This window comes from Talpa occidentalis, unplaced genomic scaffold (assembly GCF_014898055.3).
Source record: "Talpa occidentalis isolate TD23 unplaced genomic scaffold, MPIMG_talOcc4v2.1 talOcc4.10, whole genome shotgun sequence".
Classification (NCBI taxonomy): domain Eukaryota; kingdom Metazoa; phylum Chordata; class Mammalia; order Eulipotyphla; family Talpidae; genus Talpa; species Talpa occidentalis.
The window spans coordinates 64,275,179-64,298,014 of NW_023600993.1; positions in this window are offsets into that span (position 1 = coordinate 64,275,179).

Below are 22,836 nucleotides of genomic sequence, written 5' to 3' on the forward strand. Positions count from 1 at the left end.
GTTCCTGCTTTCTTTTTTAGCCCATTTGCTTGTAGGATTGTTTTCCATCCTTTGACTTTGAGCCTATTTTTATCTTTTGTAGCTAAATGTGTTTCCTGGAGACAGCAAAAGGTTGGGTTTTGTTTCTTAATCCAGGCTGCAACTCTGTGTCTTTTTATTGAAGAGTTTAGTCCATTTACATTTAGAGTTCATATTGATATGTTAGCATCTGTATTTGCCATTGTGTTTGTCTTTCCTTTGATTTTATTTATTTATTTTTTTAATAACTTTTTTTTTTTTTTTTGGTCTTCTTTTGTTGTTATTCATCCCTCTGAGGTTCTGGCTTTAGGATTCCTTGTAGTATTTTTTGGAGTGGGGGTTTATTCGTAATGAAATTCCGGAGTTTCTATTTGTCTGGGAAGGTCCATATTCTTTCTTCAAAGAGGAAGGAGAGCTTTGCGGGATAGAGTATTCTTGGTTGGCATCTGTTTTCTTGGAGTCTGTTGACTATGTCCCTCCACTCTCTCCTTGCCCGTAGTGTTTCTTCAGAGAAGCCTGATGTCAGCCTGATTGGTTTTCCTTTGAATGTTATCTGTCTCTTCCCTCTTGTCAGCTTCATTATTTTTTCCTTGTCCTGGATTCTTGGGAGCTTTACTATTATGTGTCTTGCTGTGTTTTTCCTTTCGTCGTGGAAGTTTGGTGTTCTTCTTGCTTCTTGTATATCAATTTTCAGCTCCTTCTTCTCATTTGGGAAGTTCTCTTCAATTATATCCATGAATATTTTCTCTGTTCCTACATCTCTCTCCTCTCCTTCTGGGATTCCTATAACTCTTATATTTCCTTTCCTCATGGAGTCAGATAGTTCCCGAAGTCTTTCTTCATTCTTTTTCCTTCGTACTTCTCTTTCCTTTTCTGTTTTGGTTCTTTTTATTTCTGTGTCTTCAAGAGTACTTATTCGTTCTTCCATTTCATCTATTCTGCTTTCATTGCTTTTCCCAGAGTTCTTTAGTTCCTCCATTAATTCTTTGATCTCTTGCATTTCTTTTACTTCCCTCTTTAGGGACTCAATTTCATTCTTCTGACCATTGTTTTCCCTTTTTAGGGACTCCATTTCATTCTTCTGACCATTGTTTTCCCTCTTTAGGGACTCAATTTCCTTCTTCTGATCATTGTTTTCCTTTATGACTTCTGCCACTTTTTAATCAGGGCAATTTTAAATTCTCTTTCTGGAAGGCTCAGAAGTTCTTCCATGTACTGTCTTTGCAATCTGGAGGGTGGTTTTCTTTTTGTGGTGTGCTTCTTTCCTGAGGCGTTGTTAGGTTGCGTGTGGTTCTTCTACTCCCTACTGTCTGTTTTCTAATTTGTCGTATGCATTGGGACACTGTGTTGCTCGGACTGGCCATCATCTTGGGTGAACTTCTCCGCTCCCCTCTGGCTCCTCCAGGAACCATCTCTGGCTTCTGGGGTTGGGGGCTTTCTGCTGGTTCAGGAAGTCTTTACTGAAGAAATGTCCCTTTTCTAAACTGGTGAAGCGGGACGCAGTCCCTGTACATCCGGTCTCAGGCACACACTTCTGTGTGCCCGGTCTGCCCCGGACGTGGGTGCCTGCTCCCTCTGTGGGCTCAGACTGCTGGTTGGAAGGGGCCTGGCGTGGGCTAACTTCCCAGCTGGCCACTGGGTCCTCCAGAAGCCTTCTGCCCTTTTCAAGAAGTCTTAAGAAATTTCCCTATTCTATGGGGTGTTAGTGACTTTTTTTCTGGTCGCTAGGTGGCGCCAGAGATCTCTCCTATTGTCCTTGGGGGGCTGTTTTTCAACCCCCCCCACACCCATGAGACAGGGAACAGAGAGCGAGAATGGTAGGGTAAACCTCAACGGCTTTGGGGTGCTGTGTCTGCCTTGTGCCCCACCGTCGTGGAGAACCCTCGCCCAGAATTTCGTGCCCCGGGTCTCAGTTCAAAGCCCTCAGGTCCAGGACGCGGGCTGTAGCCCAGTTCAGTGGTGCGGGAATGGCGCCTTTTGCACGGCTCCCGTGCCTGGGCGCCTGGTTCCTGCTTACTCAGGGAGGGCCTTTCACCCCCGTGAGGGCCTCCGCGTGTCTCCCTGCATGCCTAGGTCGCAGGCGCAGGGACCTGGGCAGCCGGGATCCCGGTCCGCGTTTGCTTTTCAAGCGCGCCAAGTGCACCGCTTTCCCGCGCAAGCTTACCGGCAGCCCGTGCTGTGTGCGCGTCTCCCGGGGTCTTTGTTCTTCTCTAATGGCACCCGGAGCCGTTCACTCACCACCGCGGCGGATCCTGCAGGGTTCTCCACAGCTCCCGTTCACGGGGTGTGGTGGCTGCAATAGTTCCTTTCCACTCACAGTCCCGCTTGCTGCGGCGTTTGTTCTTGTTGGTCGTTTTGGTTTGTTGTTTTCCTCCTCTCTACTGGTCGTAGAGTGCCGCCTCTGTGGCGGGGGAGGGGAGCGGGGTTCTGCCTCTTTTTTCTTTTTGAGCCTGGCTAGGGATTTGTCTGGTTTTTGTTTTTATTTATTTATTTATTTTTTTATTATATATTTTTTTAAATTTTATATTCCCCATACAATTGCAACCCCCTTATTTTGACCCCAATCCCTCCCTCCCCACCCCCCCCCCCATAGAGTGTCACTGGTTCATAGTTGTTTGTTGATTTTGATTTTTACTTTCTTTTAGTTATTCTTTTTCCTGGTCCCTTATTTAAGTTTTCTAGATTCCTGCTATGAGTGAGACCATCCGGTATGGTTTCATTTATCTTTTAGCTTGTCTTTTGTATTTCCATTTCACTTATTTCTGCATGAATTTTTATTATTTCCTTTCTACTTGCTTTGTTGTTGTTGTTGTTGTTGTTGTTCTAGTCTTCAAGATCGAAGATAAGGTTTTTTTTTTTTAATTTTTTAGGTTCTTCATTTTTCTTGATGTAGACCTTGATTCCTACATAATTTCCTCTTACTACTGCTTTTGGTGTGCCCCATATATTCTGAAAAGTTTTGTCCTCCTTGTAATTTGTCTCATTATGTTTTTAAATTTCTTCTTTGATTTCCTCATTAATTCGGTGGTCTTTCAGTAGCATGTTCTGCAGTCTCCATGTAATGGTTGGCTTCCTTACTTTCTCTTAGTAGTTGATTTCTAGTTTGATGCCTTTATGTCAGAAAAGTTAGGTGGTATTATTTCAATCTTCATGTATTTATTGATGATTGTCTTGTGGCTCAGCACATGGTCTATTCTTTAATTGATCCATGTGCACTTGAGGAAAATGTGCATGTGGTTTCAGTTCAGTTTCCTATTGATGTTTGTTAAGCCCATGATATCTAGAACTTTATTTAGGGTTATTGTGTCCTTATTTATTTTTTCTCATTGAGCTTTCCCTTGTAGAGAATGGAGTGTTGAAATCTCCTAGTACATATGTATTTTCTCTAACGATTGTTTTCTGAGATGATAGTAATTTTCTAGAATATTTTGGTGTTTCTTCATTTGAGGCATATATATTGATGAGTGTTACAACTTCCTGGTTTACTGTCCCCTTGATCACTATATAGTGACCAGCTATGCCTCTTGTTAACTTTTTTAGCTTGAAGTCTATTTTGTCTGATATAAGTATGATTGTCCCTGCCTTCTTTTACTGACCATTTGTTTGTAGAATTGTTTTCCAACCCTTTACTTTCAGTCTATGTTTATCTTTAGTAATTAAGTGTGCTTCCTGGAAACTGCAGCAGGTTAGATTCTGTTGTATTTTTTGTTTTTTTAAAGATTTATTTATTTATTTATATGAACACTGGGTATAGTCAAAAGCGCAGGAGGGTGAGAGAATTCACCAGACACAGAGCGGGGAACAAAACAGGCAGAGCGACAACATAGACTGTTGAGGGGAGCAGCAGGCGCAACAGGAGAGGTCTGTCGTGCCATGTGGGACCTTCACTGGTGGCCAGGGATCGAACAGGTGCTACAGAGGCTACAGGCAGCTTTCCAGCCCAGCATTCAACCGCTGCACCACCAGGGGAAGCCCAGATTCTGTTGTCTTATCCTGCATACTATTCTGTCTTTTTATTGCTCAGTTTATTCCATTTATGTTTAGGGTAAGTATTGATACAAGGAAGTCCGTACTTTTCATTTTGTTCATTTAAAGGTTCTATTTGGTGTTCAGCTCTTCCTGTTTATTCTTCTGTTGGTTCAGATGTTAAGGCTTCTTGTAGTTATTCCTGGAGTGGGATTTAGTAGAAGCAAATATCTCAAGATTTTGTTTGTCTGAGAATGTCTTTATTTTTCCCTCATAGAGGAAGAAGAGTTTTGCAGGAGAAAGTATCCTTGGCTGACATTTTTTGCCTTTCAGTTTCTGAGTATGTTACTCCATTCTCTCCTTGCCCATAGTGTTTCCTCAAAGAAGTCTGTTGTCATTCTAATCAGTTTTCCTTAATAAGTTATCTGTTTCTTCCCCCTAATCAGCTTCATTATTTTTTCTTTGTTGTGGACTTTCAGTAACTTTACCATTATGTGTCTTGTAGTTTTCCTTTCATTATGATAGTGTATCCTTATATCTTACTATATGTCTCTTTTCAATTACTTCTTAAGATTTTGGAAATTCTCTTCAATTATTTCCTTGAGTAGATTTTCAGGTTCTGTCTCTCTCTTTCTTCTCCTTATGGGATTCCTATGACTCTTATTTTTCCTTTCCTGATGGTGTCATAATTCCCAAAGTGTTTCTTTATTTGTTTCCTTTATTTCTCTCTTCCCTTTTATTTTTTGATTTTTTTTATGTCTGTATCTTTGAGAGTATTGATTCATTATTCCATTTCATCTTTTCTATTTTCATGGCTTTTCCCATAATTTTCAGCTCCTCTATTTATCTTTTAACATCCTGAATTTCCTTTATTTTCTTTTTTAAAGATTCTATCTCATTCTTTTGTTCCTTTACATCATTCTTTTCTTTTACATGTTTTCCCTTAAATCTTTGAGTATTTTCATTAAAGGAATTCTGAATTCTTTATCTTTCAGATATGGAAATTATTCTGTGTCAGTGTTGTTGGGTTCTGGAAGCTAACTTTCTTTCTTTGGTTTGTTGTTTCCTAGGGGGCTTGCTTGACTATTCATATTTTTCTATCTTCCCATTGTTTGCTTTCAGGTTTGTTCTATGTTTAGGGCCACAATGCCACTGGTGCTGCCAGGCATGACTTCTTGGTGATCTTATTGGGTTATGGATGTATCTGCCTGGTGGCTGGGAGTTCATGTTCTAAAGGGTTGATGCCAGTAGGTGAGGCTCCCAGAGGCTCATGAGGGGTGCTGGGTCAGTGCAGTGGACATGGCTTCAGCATGGGAGTTTCACATTGCCCCTATCTGGGTATATAGCAACCTAATGGCTGATAATGATGGGAAGGGCTCCCCACATATCTATTGATGTATGAATGGATAAACAAAATGTGGTAGATACAAAAAATGGGAAAGTATATTTTATTTGTAAGTTTCTTTGGTCACCTTCTCTGCTAGAACACACATTACAAAGAACTTGCCTCTCTGCTTGACTCTTATCCCTTAGCATCTAATACCTTTGCTGCCACAAAGAAGTCCCCCAAAATAGGTGTTGAATCCAATTTGCACGGAGCACTAAGATCCCTTTTCTAAAACTACTTTTAATTTCAAAAGTATTTGATTTACAAATAAGTGAAAAATGTTGTAACATTAAGGATCTTGAAACAAACTCAACTTCAGAATCCACTGGAAATTGATATTTTATGCTCAAGTGAGAAGAATATTAAAACAATCACAGAAATTTCTTCTTAGCTAGAACCCAACCTCCATAAAGGTAACACTCTTCACATTTTTTGTGCACTAATGAAACTCAAGAGCCTGCAGCAGTTTCATACATGTTCCCATGAACCAGAAGAATACCTTTTCTTTCTTTTTTTTTAAGATTTATTTATTTATTTACACAAGCACTGGCTACAGTCAGAAGCACGGGAGGGTGAGAGAATTCACCAGAGCCAGAGTGGGGAACAGAACAGGCAGACCGACAAAATACACTGCTGAGGGGAGCAGCGGGCATGGCAGGAAAAGTCTGCATACCATTTGGGACCCTCACTGGTGGCCGGGGATAGAACCGGCGCTTCAGAGGCTGTGGGCATCTTTGCAGCCCAGCACTCAACTGCTGCGCCACCAGGGGAGGCCCCAGATGAATACCTTTTCAATGGAAGAACCTGACTTCTCAATCCTGCCTATAAATGTGATTTGACAAAGAAAACTGTACTAGACATAACAGAATGCATTGATGATGATTCATCAAAGAGCTCCATCCTGTTAGTCTCTACAATAGTAATGAGCAATAGAAATTTTGAAAATATTTCCAAGAATGTAATACCTGGCAAGGAAACCCTAAATTAAGAATCTTGCACAACTTTTCTCAGTGCATGGTGCACTTGGGTTTCTAAAATCATATGTGCCAGCAGGATCACTTTACTTGTTTTCTTTGCCTTTTTACAATATTAAAGATAAAAGCCAGTCAGATATTTTGGAATATTTCAATTAAAAATAGCTTTACATATCAAAGTAAAAACTATGCATACTTATGTTTACCAGTTGAAGGTGAATTTGTCCATCCTTGTGGTCTGAAAATATGTTATCCAGAAGAACAGTCTGTACTCTCCTCCCTCTTTCAATAGTGGTGTTATAGATCCTGAGTGATGGCATGAATATCCAGGCCAAGCTGAAATTGTACTTTCAAATAGAAAATTAAATGGTTGGTGTAAGGAGAGATGCATGTGTAAAGGAGGTATTTCAGATAAGGGTACTCCTGGATTTCTTCCCTGTTCAATGTGTTCTGATGTCATACTAATGCTGTTATAGCTAGGAATTTGGAATAAGCTTACTGAACCCATGCCAAATGAATGCCAATTCCAAAATTGGTTCTATTTTTAGTCAACACTGACATCCCAGTTTCCAATCTGCTGTACCACAGAAGTTAAAACTTCAAGAGCAATTTACCCTGTTATTTGAACAACTTTTTCATCAGAATGACTAATGCAGCCCTCCCTGGTAGTGAAGAGCTATCAAGCTGTTGCCAGCCACTGTGGCATGAGTTTGATCTGTGGCCAGGGAGCTAACCCACATGGCACAGCAGACCTCTTCTGTCTGGCCCACTGCTCCCCTCAGCACTGTATTTCAGTAGATTTGCCTGTTCTGCTCCCCTCTCTGTCTCTGGTGAGTGCTCTCACCCCCCACACCTCTGACCTACACCCCAGTTCTTCTATGCATAAATAAATAAATAAATAAATCTTTATAAAAAGAATGACTAATGTAATGCCAGGCAGCACTAGAAAACTTCTTGGAAGAATTGCCTACTCAATTAGCCCACAATTGAACAAAAATCATTGCACATCTATCCTTGGATAAACCAAAGTGGTGCATGTAAAATATTTTTCAGTGCAAAGAGCTATGTTATTTAAGTTATTATTATAGTAAACATAGCTCTAGTCTTAAATCATAATGATTGCATTTCATTCCTTCATTCAACAAAATAGTGTCTTCCTCAACCCAGGTGGTGTTCATGCCTGGAGGAGAAACAGTGAGCAAGAAACAAAATTCCTAACCTTACAGATCTTCTAGTATGGGAACAAGAAAATATTCAATGGGCCTCCCCAGTGGCGCAGTGGGTTGAGTGCAGCTCTGTGAAGCTGTCCACAGCCTTTGCAGTGTGGGTTCAATTCCCAGCCTGCCAGGGAGACACCCACCTGGCGCAGCAAACCTCTCCTGCCTTGCCCACTGCTCCTCTCAGCAGTATCTTCAGTCCGTCTACCTGTTCTGCTCCCTACTCTGTCTCTGGTGAATTCTCTCACCCTCCCACACCTCTGACCTGTACCCCCGTTCTTTTATAAATAAATAAATATTCAAAAAAAAAGAAAGAAAATAATCAAGGTGAACAAGAAAAATAAATTCAAGATTAGACAATAAGACATGCAAGGAGAAAAATAAAGCAAAGAATAAGTATGAGGAGGTTGGAATTTTAAATAATGGGTGGGGAGGCTTTCCTAATGGTGATATTTGTATAACATTGAGGGGTAGCCTCTAAGTGAAGAGTAAGAGCAGGAGACATGAGTTGGAGTGGTTATAACAGCCTGCTGAGGTCAGGGCATGGCCTTGGTAGCAGTAAGACCGAAGTCATAAAGGATTCCAAATAGAAAAGCAGCACAATTTTTAACTCTGAGACTTTGATTTACTGAGTCCTTTATTGACCTCAGTTGTCTTATCCTTGAAAGAGAAATTCAGGTGCAGAGTGTACACTGCCCCACTAATCATGGAAATGGATTTGATGGTCTCAATTTTAACCCAGAGGCTGACAAAGATAGATAGATAACTAACCCACAGTTGTTTAGCTAGAGAGAAAACTAACCCACATAAGGTTGAACCAATCTATTATATCCCAAAGACCAGACTCTTTCTGATAACCATATGCCTTTCATAAAATAATGAATCCCTCAGAAGAACTGACATCCAGTCTGGAGACATAGACATAAAATCATGTCACTGATATCATAGTACAAACAGTACATGATCTGTACAGTGTGTGCATCTAATTTTTCATCTATCAATGCATTGATTAAAAAAGACAATGATAAAAAACAGTATTGACTTACCTTAAAGAAGTAATTTATTAAAGTACATTTTGCCAGTGTTCTTTATTCTTTACAACTTGTGTGATTATTAGTGCTAAAAACTAAAGGAAGGGACCAGTAAAAGACACAAGAGGTAGAATGTCATTGCAAAATGGCTCTAATACCACTCCAAAGTTTGAGAATTAGTCCTGAAATTGGATTTATGTACCTTATAAAGTGATCCTTGAGGAGAAAACTCTGGCAGTCCTTACTTGGGTCCAAAATGCATCCTTTAATTGTCAACACACTTTGCTTGATTAGCTGACATCTACATCAGAGTCATTCCTTTTCAACTCCTCATCCTTCATTCAGGCATCTGCTTCCACTGCTCCACCCACACCCTGCATCCCTTACAATTGTGCTGAGGCTGCTGGCTGGGGAAATCCACTGTGAAAACACTGATTTGTATCCAGATAACAGAAAGTGGCTAAGGTGTGTGAACTTTAAGAATTACTATAGGAGAAACCAAAGCTTCTTTTCCTTGAAAAAGTTTAAGAAGCCTAGTATTCTCTAAAAGTGTCACTAAAGAGTTTCTTTACTCACTTACTTATTTACCTATTTGTTCATTTTTAAAGTTCGTCTCACACAAACAGACAAAAGAGCAAAGTTTAAGCAGAATTATAAAACTCTGAACCCCAGTACAGCATTTCTGACAGATTTGAACCCTCAAGGATTAAATTCTGTTTACTTTGGAAAAGTCTTCCCAGCAATGGTGTACTTTCAAATCCACAATGAAAACAATGATGATTTAAAAATAATAATCATGATAACTATTGTATTTTAAATACTGACACTATTCCAGGTACTTTTAATATATTGACTCATTTTTTTTTTTTTAAGCAGCAGCACATGGAAGTAGATTCTATCATTTTCTCCTCATTTCACAGATGTTGAGACTGAAGTACACACCAAAAATTGAGGATCCCAACAAGATGGTAGCAGAGTGAAGACATAGGGCTTGCTTCCTCCAGATATTTACAATTAAAATGAAGTAAAACAAAGCCAAAAAACCCTAAAGGAAAAACAATCAAGACAGCACACACTGGGAGCAAGTGGAGAAGAAAGCTGTAGGAGAAATGTAAAGTGAACTTTGTTTATAGTGATAACAGGGCAGTACTGCTCACAAGAGGGAGGGGCAGCTGCTGTGCAGAGTTCCCTATAGCTATTGACTAGAGCACATGCCAGCATCAGAGACTCCTGCGATCCAACACTGCAGTGGATAAAGGGGTGCATGATTTCTTACACAAGATGAAGGATGCATCTTGGATAACTGCAGGAGCAGGGTACAGAGTGAGAACTATTAGCTTGAACCAGAGGCTCTAAATATAAAGTTGTTAGAATTTAAATCAGCAGGGAGAAGCATGTGAGTGCACACAGGTCTCTTTACAAAAGAACCTGCTGCTGTAAACCCAGCCTGAGATATTCAAAATGCCTGTTCACCCCCACACCAGGATTAAAATCAAAACAAAGAAATGTTTGAATATACCAGATCTCAAACACCTGTCATTAATAGGAGCAGATACCCGAGGGTAAATCTCTGTGCTAGAAAAGAAGAGAGAACAACTCCTGGTCTGTGATCCCATATCAACTACAAACCATGCTTAACAGTGTGTCAAATGTTTAAAAAGTCTAAAGTGGAAGTGGTTATAAGACTATAAGAGACACTAAGAACAAAGAACTGGCCTAAAGAAAAAAATCACTGTTGACCTCTAACTCACAATCCTGGCATCCACAGCACAGTATGAAATGTTAATTCCTAGGTTTATTGCAGATGATCCTTTGGTGCCCACAGTTCTTTTGCATACCTGCTACTCCTCACTCATACAAGCAGATGCAAAGATAATAGTGTGAAATTTTTTAAAGATTTATTTATATATGCATACAAGAACTGGGGTACAGGTGAGAGGTATGGGGGTGAGAGGATTCACCAGAGACAGAGTGGGGAACAGAACAGGCAGATTGACTGAAACACACTGCTGAGGGGAGCAGCAGGTGAGTCAGGAGAAGTCTGCTGTGCCGTGTGGGTAGCTCCCTGGCTGGGAATCAAACTCTTGCTCAGTGGCTGTGGATATCTTCATAGATTGTATCTTAACCCCTTGTGCCACCAGGGAAGCCCTCTCTCCCTCTTATACCACATAAAAATTTAAAAAGGAGAAGACAGAAGAATACACCACAGCGTAGTAGCAAAAAATCTCTGAGAGCAACACTATACCACCGCAGATGACAGGAATTCAAGATAACACTTACAAAACACACACAGAGAACAGAGGATATAAAACAGTGACAGAATAAAGAAAATATGAAGCAGCTACAAATAGAGGGTCTCAACAGCAGACAAACAGAAACAATGGAGAGAATTAATAAACTCCAAAACACAATGATATAAAACACACAATTAGAACAGCATAAAGAAAAAAAGAAAATAGTGTAAGAGTCATTTGAGACAAACCTAAAGAGAAATAACATTATATTGTGTGTTGCAGGGGGGAGGGCCCCACAAGGAGAAGAGAACAAAAAGGCATAGAAAATTTATTTAAAGAAATAATTTTTGAAAAATATCTCAATCTGGGAAATGAACCAGAATTTCAATCCGAGAGGCCCAAAGAGTTCCAAACAAAATAATACCAGACAAACACATACCAAGACACATTATAATAAAGCTTTGGGTAACCAATGAAAAGGACAGAATAATAAACACATCAAGAGAAAAAAGGGTAACTTATAAGGCAACACCATATAGTCAGTGCACTTTTCAGTAAAAACATTCCAAGCACTGAAAGATTGGAAATGTATTGAAATAATTAAATAAAAATGTTTCCAACCCAGAATCCTCTATCCAACAAGATTAACATTCAAGATTAACATTCAAGAGTAAGGCTCCCCACTAAAAAGCAAAAACTAAAGGAATTTTTCAATAGTAAGACACACATGAAAGAAATTCTAAAGGGGATTTTATTTTAAAGCAATAGAACAACAAATATTAAATTGTAAAATATTAAACAAATAGGCATAGCAAACATTTTGGGAAGAGAGAGGGACTACAGTCATTTTGAGAGATAACTGCTGCTTTGGAGGGCACAGCTGTGCCCTAGTTTCATTTTGGGGCAAAAACCACAAGACTGGGGTAAAAATCACAAGACAAGGGTAAACGAAACTTAACTAGTGCCAAAGAGAGATACCCAATCAGGCTGAACTCAGTCCCTCATGTGGAAAGTTCCCAAGAGCCTGTCAACAAGGTATAAAAACAGCTTGTCACCCTGGGAGGGGGCCCTCTCTTAACCTGGTGAGACTGCTGTGTCAGTACTCCAGGCAGAGTTGGACCCTAGCTTAAGCTAGCAATAAAGCCTTTTTGCTTTTGCATCTCTGGCTCTGGTGGTCTTTGGGAACCCCGGATGGAGTTGAGGTGCCAACTCCTAAAAAAATCACAGACACCTAACAACAAATATTGAATCACAGCCCCTTGACATGGAGGAGGAAAAGGAGAAAGAGCAGGAGGAGGTAGAAAGTAACAATGCAGACCATCAGAATGAGTCAGACACCAAACTGTTCAATGAGTAACACCAGTAACTGGTCACATATAAACCTTAGTAGGACCTTCAGGCAAAAATTAATAGAAATAACATACAATAAAATGGAGACAAACTTAAACAAAACATAACAAGAAGCCCTCAAAAACTGAAAAAAAAAAAAAAAACACTCCAAACAAAGAAGCAAAAATTCCATAACTAAATGACAATGAGCACTTACAACTCTATAATTACCTTAAAGGTAAATGGTCTGAATTTACCAATCTAAAGATATAGTGTGACTGAATGGATTTCAAAACAAAATCTAAACTCCTGTCGTTTACAAGAAACTCATCAGCACAGACAAGCATATACCAGATCTCAAACACCTGTCACTAATAGGAGCAGCATTAAAGGCTAGAAGACAGCTTGGAGGTAATTAGAGATAGACACCATATAATGATTGTCTACCAAGAGAATAACACCCATAAGTCTCTATCTATCTATCTATCTATCTATCTATCTATCTATCTATCTATCTATCTATCTATATTTATATATATGGAGCACTGAGATATATACCTAATAAGAGAATTTAAGAAAGACATTTATAACAACACATTAATATTAAGGGGCTTTAATACCCGCACCTACAACATTGGACAGTGAAGTAAGATAAAGAATAAATAAGGAAATAGTGGAACTACACCACATAGGTCTAGCAGACACCTGCATACAATCTGCCTAAAAACGGCTGCACACACATTTTTTCAAGTACACATGGAACATTTTCAAGAATCAACCACATTAGCAAATCAACAGTCAATATAACTACAAATATCAAAATTATGCCTTGAGTTCTCTTTGGCCATAATGTCATAAAATTAGACAACATCTGTAAGAAAGAAATAGATAAAACTATGAATACATGGAAAGTAAACTTACTGTTAATAGCTATTGAATAACAAAGGAAATCAAAACAGAAATTGAAAAAGTACTTTGAGACAAATGAAAATGCTGATACAAGACTCCAAAATACATGGAATGCAACAATAAAAATCTTAAGGGAGAAAATAATTGCAATGCAGGTCTACATTAATATGTAAGAAAAATCTTAAATAATCTATGACACACCTAAAGCAGCTTGAAAAAGAGGCTCAAACAGGACACAAAATTTGCTGAAGAAAGGAAATAAAAGAGTGCAAGTAAATAAAAGAGATAATAAAGGCTATACAAAAAGTCAACAGAACTAAGAGCTGGCACTTGATGAAGATAAATAAGATAGATAAACCTCTAGCTAGACTAATATAAAAGAAGAGAGAAAAACATTAATATAAACAGAATTACAAATAAAGAAGGAGGAATCTTCACAGACAAAAAAGAAATACTCACAGACAACAAAGAAATACAAAGGATCATAACAAAGAAACTACTATGAATAAGAATATGCCAATAAACTTGATAAACTTGAAGAATAGAACAAATTTCTGTATTGATATTGTCTACCAAGGCTAATCCAGAAGAAATGGATGACCTGAACAAGCCAATCACAAGTATGGAAATGAAAATAGTAATGAAAAATCTCCCGAGTAACAGGACCAGATGACTTCACAAATAAATTTCAGCAAACCTTGAAAGAGAAATAATGCCCAACTTGCTCAAATGGTTTTCAAAAATATGAAAATGAATGTTCCCTGATAAATTTTATGATATCAACATTACCCTAATACCAGTACCAGACAAAGACAGTAGAAGAAAAAATATTCAGCAATAAACTAGAAAATTGAATTCAACAGTATATCACAGTATATCATCAAATGGGATTTATCCAGGGGTGTAAACAAGCAAAAATTGGTATAATATACATAAATGTACATAAATCAATTAATGTAACACATCACATCAAGAAAGTTAAAAATAATATGATAGTATTATATTTTAGTAGATGCAGAGAAAGCATTTGATAAAATCCAGCACCCATTTATGATTAAAAACTATAAAAATATGGGCATAGAAAAAACCTATGTCAATATTAAAAAAAAGGCTCTATATCACAAACCAGTAGCCATTACACTACTTAATGGAGAAAAGCTGAAAGTGTTCCCTTTTCAAGAACAAGTCAAGGATGCCTATTGTCATCTCGTCTGTTTTTGTGGGTTTTTTTTTTTTTTACCTCCTTGTTTATTTTTTCAAAATATAGAATTTCTCCTTTCAGGTATGGTCACCAAATTATTCACAACACCAAAAAACCAATAGTCCATTACCATAGTCTATTTTTCTCTCTTCTCTCCCTGGTTCCTTCCCTTTCCTTTTCCCCTCTCTTTCTCCTCTCCTCCTAAATGCCTTAGATCTATGCTTTCAAGGATCTGTCTTAAAGTTTGTCTTTGTCTGATCCATTTTGCTTTGTTTCTCTCTATTGCACATATAAGTGAAACCATCCTGTATTTAGCTTTCTCCTTCTGGCTCATTTCACTTAGATTAATCCCTTCCAATTCCATCCATGTTGTTGCAAATGGAATCAGTTTAACATTTTTGACTGCTGAGTAATTATTGTAGTGTGAGTGAGTGTGTGTGTGTGTGTGTGTGTGTGTGTGTGTGTGTGTTGATCCACTCATCTGTTCTGGGTAGTTTAGGTTGTTATTATATCTTGCTAATTGTAAATAATGCAGCTATTTACAGGAATGCAGGTTTCCTTTGGAATTAGTATTTTTGTGCTCTTTGGATAGCTAGACATCTAAGACTGAAATTGCTGGATCATATGGTAGATCCATTTCTCATATTTTGAGGACTCTTCACACTTATTTCCACAGGGGCTGAAGCAGTCTACATTCCCACCAATGTGTAAGAGGGTCTTTTTTTCTCTACACCCTCATCACCACTGGCTATTTCTGTGAGGTTTTTTATTTCTCTCTCTCTCTCTCTTTTTAATATGGGCCATTCTCACAGGTGTGAGGTGGTTTCTTATTGTGGTTTTGATTTGCATTTCCCTGATGATAAGTGATAATGAACATTATTTTCATGTGCTGTTGACCATCTACTTGTCTTCTTTGAAAAAGTGCATATTAAATTCTTCGGCCCATTTTTTGATTGGGTTGTTTGTTTTCTTTTTGCTTAGGTGCATGTACTTTATAAATCTTTGATATCAGTCCTTATCATGTATATGGTAGGCAAATATTTCCCCACATTCAGTAAGATATCTCTGTTTTGGCCACTGTTTCTTTGCTGTACAGAACTTTTTTTTTTAGTCTCAAGTATGTTTATTTTCTCCTCTGTTTCCCTGACAGCTGGAAATGAGTACACAAAAATGTTTCTGAAGTATCCATCTTTGAGTGTTTTCTTCTATGTCTTTATGGTTTCAGATCTTGCATCCATGACTTTAATCCAATGCAATCCCATTAAAAATCTAAATGGTATTTTTCAAGAAATAGAACACATATTACTGAAATTCATACGGAACCACAATAATCCTGAAGAGCTAAATTTCTCCTGACTAAAAGGGGAAAATGGAGGTGTCACACTTCAGACTTCAAACTATACTATTAAGCTATGATAATTAAATTAGTATGGTACTGGAACAAAAACAGACATGTAGAGCAATGGAACAGAATCGAAAGCCCAGATAAAAAGCCACACATTTATGGACAACTAATCTATAACAAAGGATCAAAGTATATACTCTGGAACAAGGTAAACCTTGTCAGCAAATAGTACTGTGAAAAGTGGATTGCTACATGCAAAAGCATAAAACTAGATCACTATCTCATGCTATCCATGAATATCAACCACTCCTGTTTAAATTAGTATAGAGGTTTAGGATAGAGCTATCAGACAAAGAAAATCAAGTTGGAAAAGAAGGAGGAAATCTATCATTTTCAGATGATGTGATATTACATATAGAAAACCTTAAAGGATCCATCAGACAGTTATTAGAAATAATAATGAATAGGGCAAAGTAGCAGGTTATAAAATTAACTTACAAAATTGCTCAATGAAATAAGTCAGAAGGAAAAAGAAAAATATCAGATGGTTTCACTTATAGGAGGAATATGGGGGAACCACATAAGGGATCAGGGGAAAAAATGTTAAAAAAACAAAATTAACAGGCAACTATAAATCAGAGACATTCACCAGGGGAGTGGGAGGAAAGAGATTAAAACAGGGGTGGGAAAAGCACAAGAGACTATGGTAATGGTTCACGAGTGACTTGGTAGTGGGAATTTTATGGGGACTACACTGAGAGGAGAAAGCAAACTGCAAAAATTAACGATGATGTAATATATATGTGTGTGTGTATATATATATATATATATATATATATATATATTTCCTAGTATAGCTAGGAAATTGAGGCAGCCTAAATGTTCATCAACAATTGGATTAAGAAGACATGGTGTATCCAGAGTAATATATAACCATAGAAAGGATGAAATGCAGTCATTTTCAACAAAATGGAGGAAATTTGAGATAATTATGTGTAACAAAATAAGTCTGAATGATAAAAACAAATACTGGACATTAACATAGCAGAGAATTTAGTAATGGAAAAAACACTCAAAAATACAGTGGACATTAATAAGTTCTAGGTTAATAGCGAGAGGTAAGGAAAAGGCACAAGGTAAATACATAGAGTGTAGTAAGCAGATTCCAAAATAATGAAATAGTTATTATCTAAAAATATATTAAACAAAAATACTGAGAAATGTAAGTTTTTAGTAACTTGCCCATATGCCAAGAGGAAGTGGAGAAGCCAGGATTCAAAGGCTACCAACCTGAGCTCAAAAGCCCACCTTTACAATGATTGTGATATAAAGACTAAAATATCTTTTACTTCAACAAAAATTTTAAAGGGAAAAAGTTTATATAAAAATTATAAAATTTGAACAAAAAAGAGCTACACACACACACCCCTCAAATATGTGGTTCCTATTTGAGAAATATATAAAATTGTTATAATACACATTCTATATAATGATGCTTAGAAATAAAATCTACCTATGATTAAACAAAATGCATGGCCATCAAAATGAAATAAAGTAGAAAGAAACAAAAAAATCACTTAGCATTTCAAGATTATAAATTAATGTCCTAAGAGAATGAGAAACAAATTTAAGAATATCTGTGTAGATACAAGATAAGGAAAGTGGAACAAGTGTCCAGGTCAATATGCTGCTTTATTGCTTTGTTTCTTCATATTGACATTTTTATGTTATAATGAAGATGTGCTTGCAGATATTTTATTTAGCGTTTTAATTGCTTTAGTGTGATGGAGACACCTATGCAATCTTCTATTAACCAATGATATCAATTTTGCCTCTTAGGACAAAAAGATGCAAGGAGTTTGTGATATTAAAGGGAGGGTTTAGAGAATGTTCTTTAGAGAACATTCAGTTCTCTAAAGGTTTGCAAGGCAAGTAGAGATATACTGAGTTTTTTTACATTAATCCCACGACTTTGTTATGTCTTTATTTAACTACGACACTTGGAGATTTTCTCTAATCTCTTGAAAGATTAACCTAGAGACACATTTTTGAGTTGTTTTCATTTGTGTTCAAATATATTCATTATGATTATTGCTTCCCAAAGGATATTCATGGACATTAGTCTTTCATTAAGTCCCACAAAAGAAGGACTCTGGTTTTGGGAAACACCACAAATGCTCTTCTGTATATTTGCAATATCTGAAGAGTTCTACAGAGGGAAAAAAAATGTTCAAGCCACAAGTATGATAATTTTGAATCATTTTGAATCTTCAACTGATTTTCACTGTATTTAATTTTTTTTATATACTTGTCAGATGCATGCTGGGCATTGGGGTATTTTAGACTATATTTATTGCAGATAGGTCATTAACATTGAAATCTGTGCATAGGCCCCCTGGAGGGTGTGGGCCCAAGTCTGGTGAGTCATAGTCCTTAGGGTGCTGTGGCTTTAGAAGAAACACTTTCATCTCTCCTTTCTTCATGTCTGAAGTACACTGGGGAGTCAAAGCAAACCAGGACATCTGCCAAAGCCTAGTGGAAGCCAAGATGGTCTCCAAATTCCAAGCTTTCCTGCACCCAAAGCAAACTGGTATTCTTGGAATACCTTTTCAAAGGACTTACTTTTTCAAAGGAAAACGACATAGGTAAAGGGAAAATACTGCTTAAGCTGCTGTATCAGATTGTTCATTATTCACAAGGAGAAAAGATTGGCTGAAACAAAAAAACTGTGGTGTCACAGCTGATGGAATGAATCAGACAGACACAGAAGTCTGGCTGCAATCTTAAAATGCATCTTAAAGTGCAACTCCATTTGGTAAAGGGGCCTAATCATCTAAGATAAACAGCTATATGGAGAAACAGGATGCTGTATCTGATTGATTTGTAAAACCATGGGGTTACTCAGGTTTTAGATGGTGCATAAGAAAAATACTTTCCCTTTTACTTCTCATTTCCTTTTTGTCAGTATAAAATCATTCCCACACTATAAAACATGCCTTCAAAATCCCATACCCAGCACGAGATCAAATTTTTGGCTTTTGAAGAAAGTTCTCCAAAGTCTGAAATTGATTCCCATCAGCAGTTCCTCTGTGAATTTGTTCAAACAAACTTGGATTCCTTTGGCTCATGGCACCAACAGTAATTGAAAGAAGATATCCTCCGTGATGGTCTGCATTAGCAGCCTCCGCAAGAAAGATGTGTTTGCTTTCCTGGTCATGATTTTACTATGCCGCATTTTTTTGGGCCCCATGCAAATGTTTTAATCATTTATAATCATCATTTTTTAAATTTAGCTATTTTACTTTTTTATTTTTCAGAAATAATTTCAATAATATTGTTACATACATAAGGGCATTTAAACATGTCCATGTATGCGTATGTTATGTTGTATCTTGGTACTTAAAGCAGAAAAAAATACACAGTCATAAATATGTACTTACAAAGTTCCAGGAAATTTAAAAATTTCAAACATATGTAAATATGTGGTCTCATTAAGCTTTTTCTCTCTTGTTTTCAGTGAGCAATACTGATGTAACAAGAAAACATTTTTAAACTACAACTAAATTCCAATGTAAAGAATTTTACAATTTACAATGTTTTTTGCTTTGTAAAGATACAGTTTCTCTATAAATATTCCCGTGATTTGATAAGAGATTGGGGGAAGATTAAGAGATTGGGGAAGATTATTTTCAAAGAGAATGAAAATATGCAACTAGGTAGAAAAGAATGACCTAGGAGATTATATGGCCTCTAGAAGTTTTCCTGTGTTATTTTCTATTAACTAGATTCCATAAAGGGTCTTTTTTTCTCCCAGAAAAAAAGCAATCCATGCCTGATATTCACTATAGTTATGACTTAAATAGTGCTTTTCTCCAATACATGTATGAAGTATTCTCAATGATAGGGAAGATTTTCAGATATCAGTAAATGAATACTAAGTACCTATCTGCTTTCTTTCCTCTAGACAAATACTGCTGGATTGCTTAGCCACAAGTCTTTTGACTTATGCCACTAACAGTAATTGAAAGAAGTAATAGACCCATTACTGCATTAATGTTACATTGTGCATTAACAAGTATTCTTGACCATTTCAATGTGACTTTATAATAGCAATAACACTTATTGCAAACTTACTATGTGTCATGCTTAATACATACATAATATAGGGATATGCCCACTTAAATTCAATGATGGTATAGTTAGCAGTAATAGTGGTAGTAGCAGTAATAGTAGTAACATCTCCCTTTCCCAGAAGTGGAAATTCAGACAAAGGTTAAGTAATTTGCTGAAGGTAAGAATAGTGTAAAGATTTAAACACCAGTGGCTTAATTCCTAGGATTTCAACCACATTAAATTGATCAAAATATATACCAGGTCCTCCTCTAAAAACATAAGGGCAAATACAAATTATGTATATACTTGTTTTTGGTACTGAATAATTGACCTTTTTCCTAACAGAACTAACAAGTGTACTTGGATTTGAAAAGATGCAAGAATTGCTGACAATTCAAAGTCCTAGGAAAAGTACTTTATCAGATTGAAGTGTTTTCTAAATCATTTGGCAATCACATGCATTTAGTCATTTACCATATAGCTCAGTCGCCCTAAGCCAGATACTCATCTTCAACTATGAGTAATGTAGTGCTTACTCACTGACAGCTATTTACCAATTCCACTCATTTTCAGACCTGCTACTTTTAAGTCAAGAAGTAGAGCACACTTCTGAAAGTAATACAGAGCAAGCAGAAAGGAAACATTTCACTTTTATTTTAAGGTCAACAACATTTTACAAAAATGACCAGTCATGATCAAATACTCTGTGATACCTGGAATATCCCTGGGTGAAGCCTGGTACCATGACTTATTCTTTAATACATATCCAGTATCCATCACTTCTGAATTTGGGTCTAAAACATCATCATGCCTCACTTGCATTTCAGACAAACTGACTCCTAGAACGCTACCCCATCCCTGTTGTTCTCAACACGGCAGCTAGAGTGATCCTTAGAAAATGTGAGGGCCTCCCCGGTGGCGCAGTGGTTGAGCGCTGGGTTGCAATGCTGCCCGCAGCCTCTGCAGCGCCGGATCAATCCCCGGCCACCGGGTGAGGGTCCCACCTGGCGCGAAGACCTCTCCTGCCGCCCGCTGCACCCCTCAGCAGTGTGTTTCGTCAGTCTGCCTGCTCTGCTCTCCGCTCTGGCTCTGGTGAATTCTCTCACCCTCCCGCACTTCTCACTGTACCCAGTGCTTGTATAAATAAATAAAAATAAATCTTAAAAAAAATATAGTCTTTAAAAAAAAAAAGAAAGAAAAGGTAAGTGATATCTGTTTTTCCCTTGTTGGAAACCCTGCTCTTCTCACTAAAGACCTTACTCTGGATTGTAAAGCAGTAAGTACTCTGGTCCCTGCAGCATCTCTGACTTAGTGTCAAAAGTTGCCGTTAGCCTCCTACATTAATTCCACAGAATTTATAACCTCCAACGTCCTATGTAGTTTACCTATTTGTTTCTTGTTTTTTTTTTAATTCTCTATTTCATATTATTTAAATGTAAGCTCTAAGCAAGCTGAGGTTATTATCTACTTTTTTTTCAACAAAGCAGAGCAATACCTGGCAAATTGCAGATCCTCATAAATAATTATTGAATGAACAAATGGGTGAATGATTTAGTGTTAGTTGAACATGAACAATCAATTCAATTAATTTTGTGTAAGGCATTTGCCTAAAAGAACAATAATGACCATAGACAGTGAACAGCATTAAGAATCAATAATTTTGGCTTTAAAGAAGGTAAGATGAGCAACATGGCAGCGAGGAGACGCTGCGAGTAAGATCTCCCATTAAAAAAAGTTAATAGGGAGGAAAAGCGGCAGGTCCCAGTGAGAACTGGGACACGGAAGATAAACGGGTGACTCCAGCAAACTACCCGAAGAAGAAAGTGGCCATAAAAGTGGACTAGAAGGGAGGGAAGCGCAGAACCCTGCTCCCCTCCCCCGCACACAGAGGCGGCACTCTTCGACCGGCAGAGAGGAGGAAAACACAACCAAAACGGCCAACAAGAACAAACGACGCAGCAAGCGGAACTGTGAGTGGAAAGGAACTATTGCAGCCACCACACCCCGTGAACGGGAGCTGAGGCGAACCCTGCAGGATCCACCGCGGTGGTGAGGGAACGGCTCCGGGCGCCATTAGAGAAGAACAAAGACCCCGGGAGACCCGCACACAGCCCGGGCTGCCGGTAAGCTTGCGCGGGAAAGCGGCGCGCTCGGCGAGCTTGAAAAGCAAGTGCAGACCGGGATCGCTGCTGCCCAGGTCCCCGCGCCTGCGACCTAGGCTTGCGGGGAGACGACCTAGGCTTGCGGGGAGATGCGCGGAGATCCTCACTGACGTGAAGGTCCCTCCCTGAGTAAGCAGGAACCAGGCGCCCAGGCACGGGAGCCGTGCAAAAGGCGCCATTCCCGCGCCACTGAACTGGGCTACAGCCCACATCCTGGACCTGAGGGCTTTGAACTGAGACCCGGGGCACGAAAATTTGGGGCGTGGGTTCCACGACGGTGGGCACAAGGCAGACCAGCACCCCAAAGCTGTTGAGGTGTACCCTACCATTCCCACTCTGTTCCCTGTCCCACAGGGTGGGGGGAGGCGAAAAACAGCCCCCCAAGGACAATAGGAGAGATCTCTGGCGCCACCTAGCGACCAGGAAAAAAAGTCACTAACACCCCATAGAAACAGGAATTTCTTAAGACTGCTTGAAAAGGGCAGAAGGCTTCTGTAGGACCCAGTGGCCAGCCAGGAAGTTATTCCACGCCAGGCCCCTTCCGACCAGCAGTCTGAGCCCACAGAGGGAGCAGGCACCACGTCCGGGGCAACCGGGTGCGCAGAAGAGGGTGCCTGAAACCGGAGCGCAGGACTGCATCCCGCTTCGCCATGTTGAGAACAGGGACATTTCTTCAGTAAAAACTGCCTAAACCAGCAGAAAGCTCCCCCAGAAGACAGAGATGGCTCCTGGAAGAGCCAGAGGGGAGCGGAGAAGTTCACCCAAGATGTCAGTCAGTCCGAGCAACACAGTGTCCCAACGCATACGACAATTAGAAACAGACAGTAGGGAGTAGAAGAACCACACGCAACCTAACAACTCCTCAGGAAAGAAGCACACCACAAACAGAAAACCACTCCCCAGATTGCAACGACAGCAACTTGGAAGAACTTCTGAGCCTTCCAGAAAGA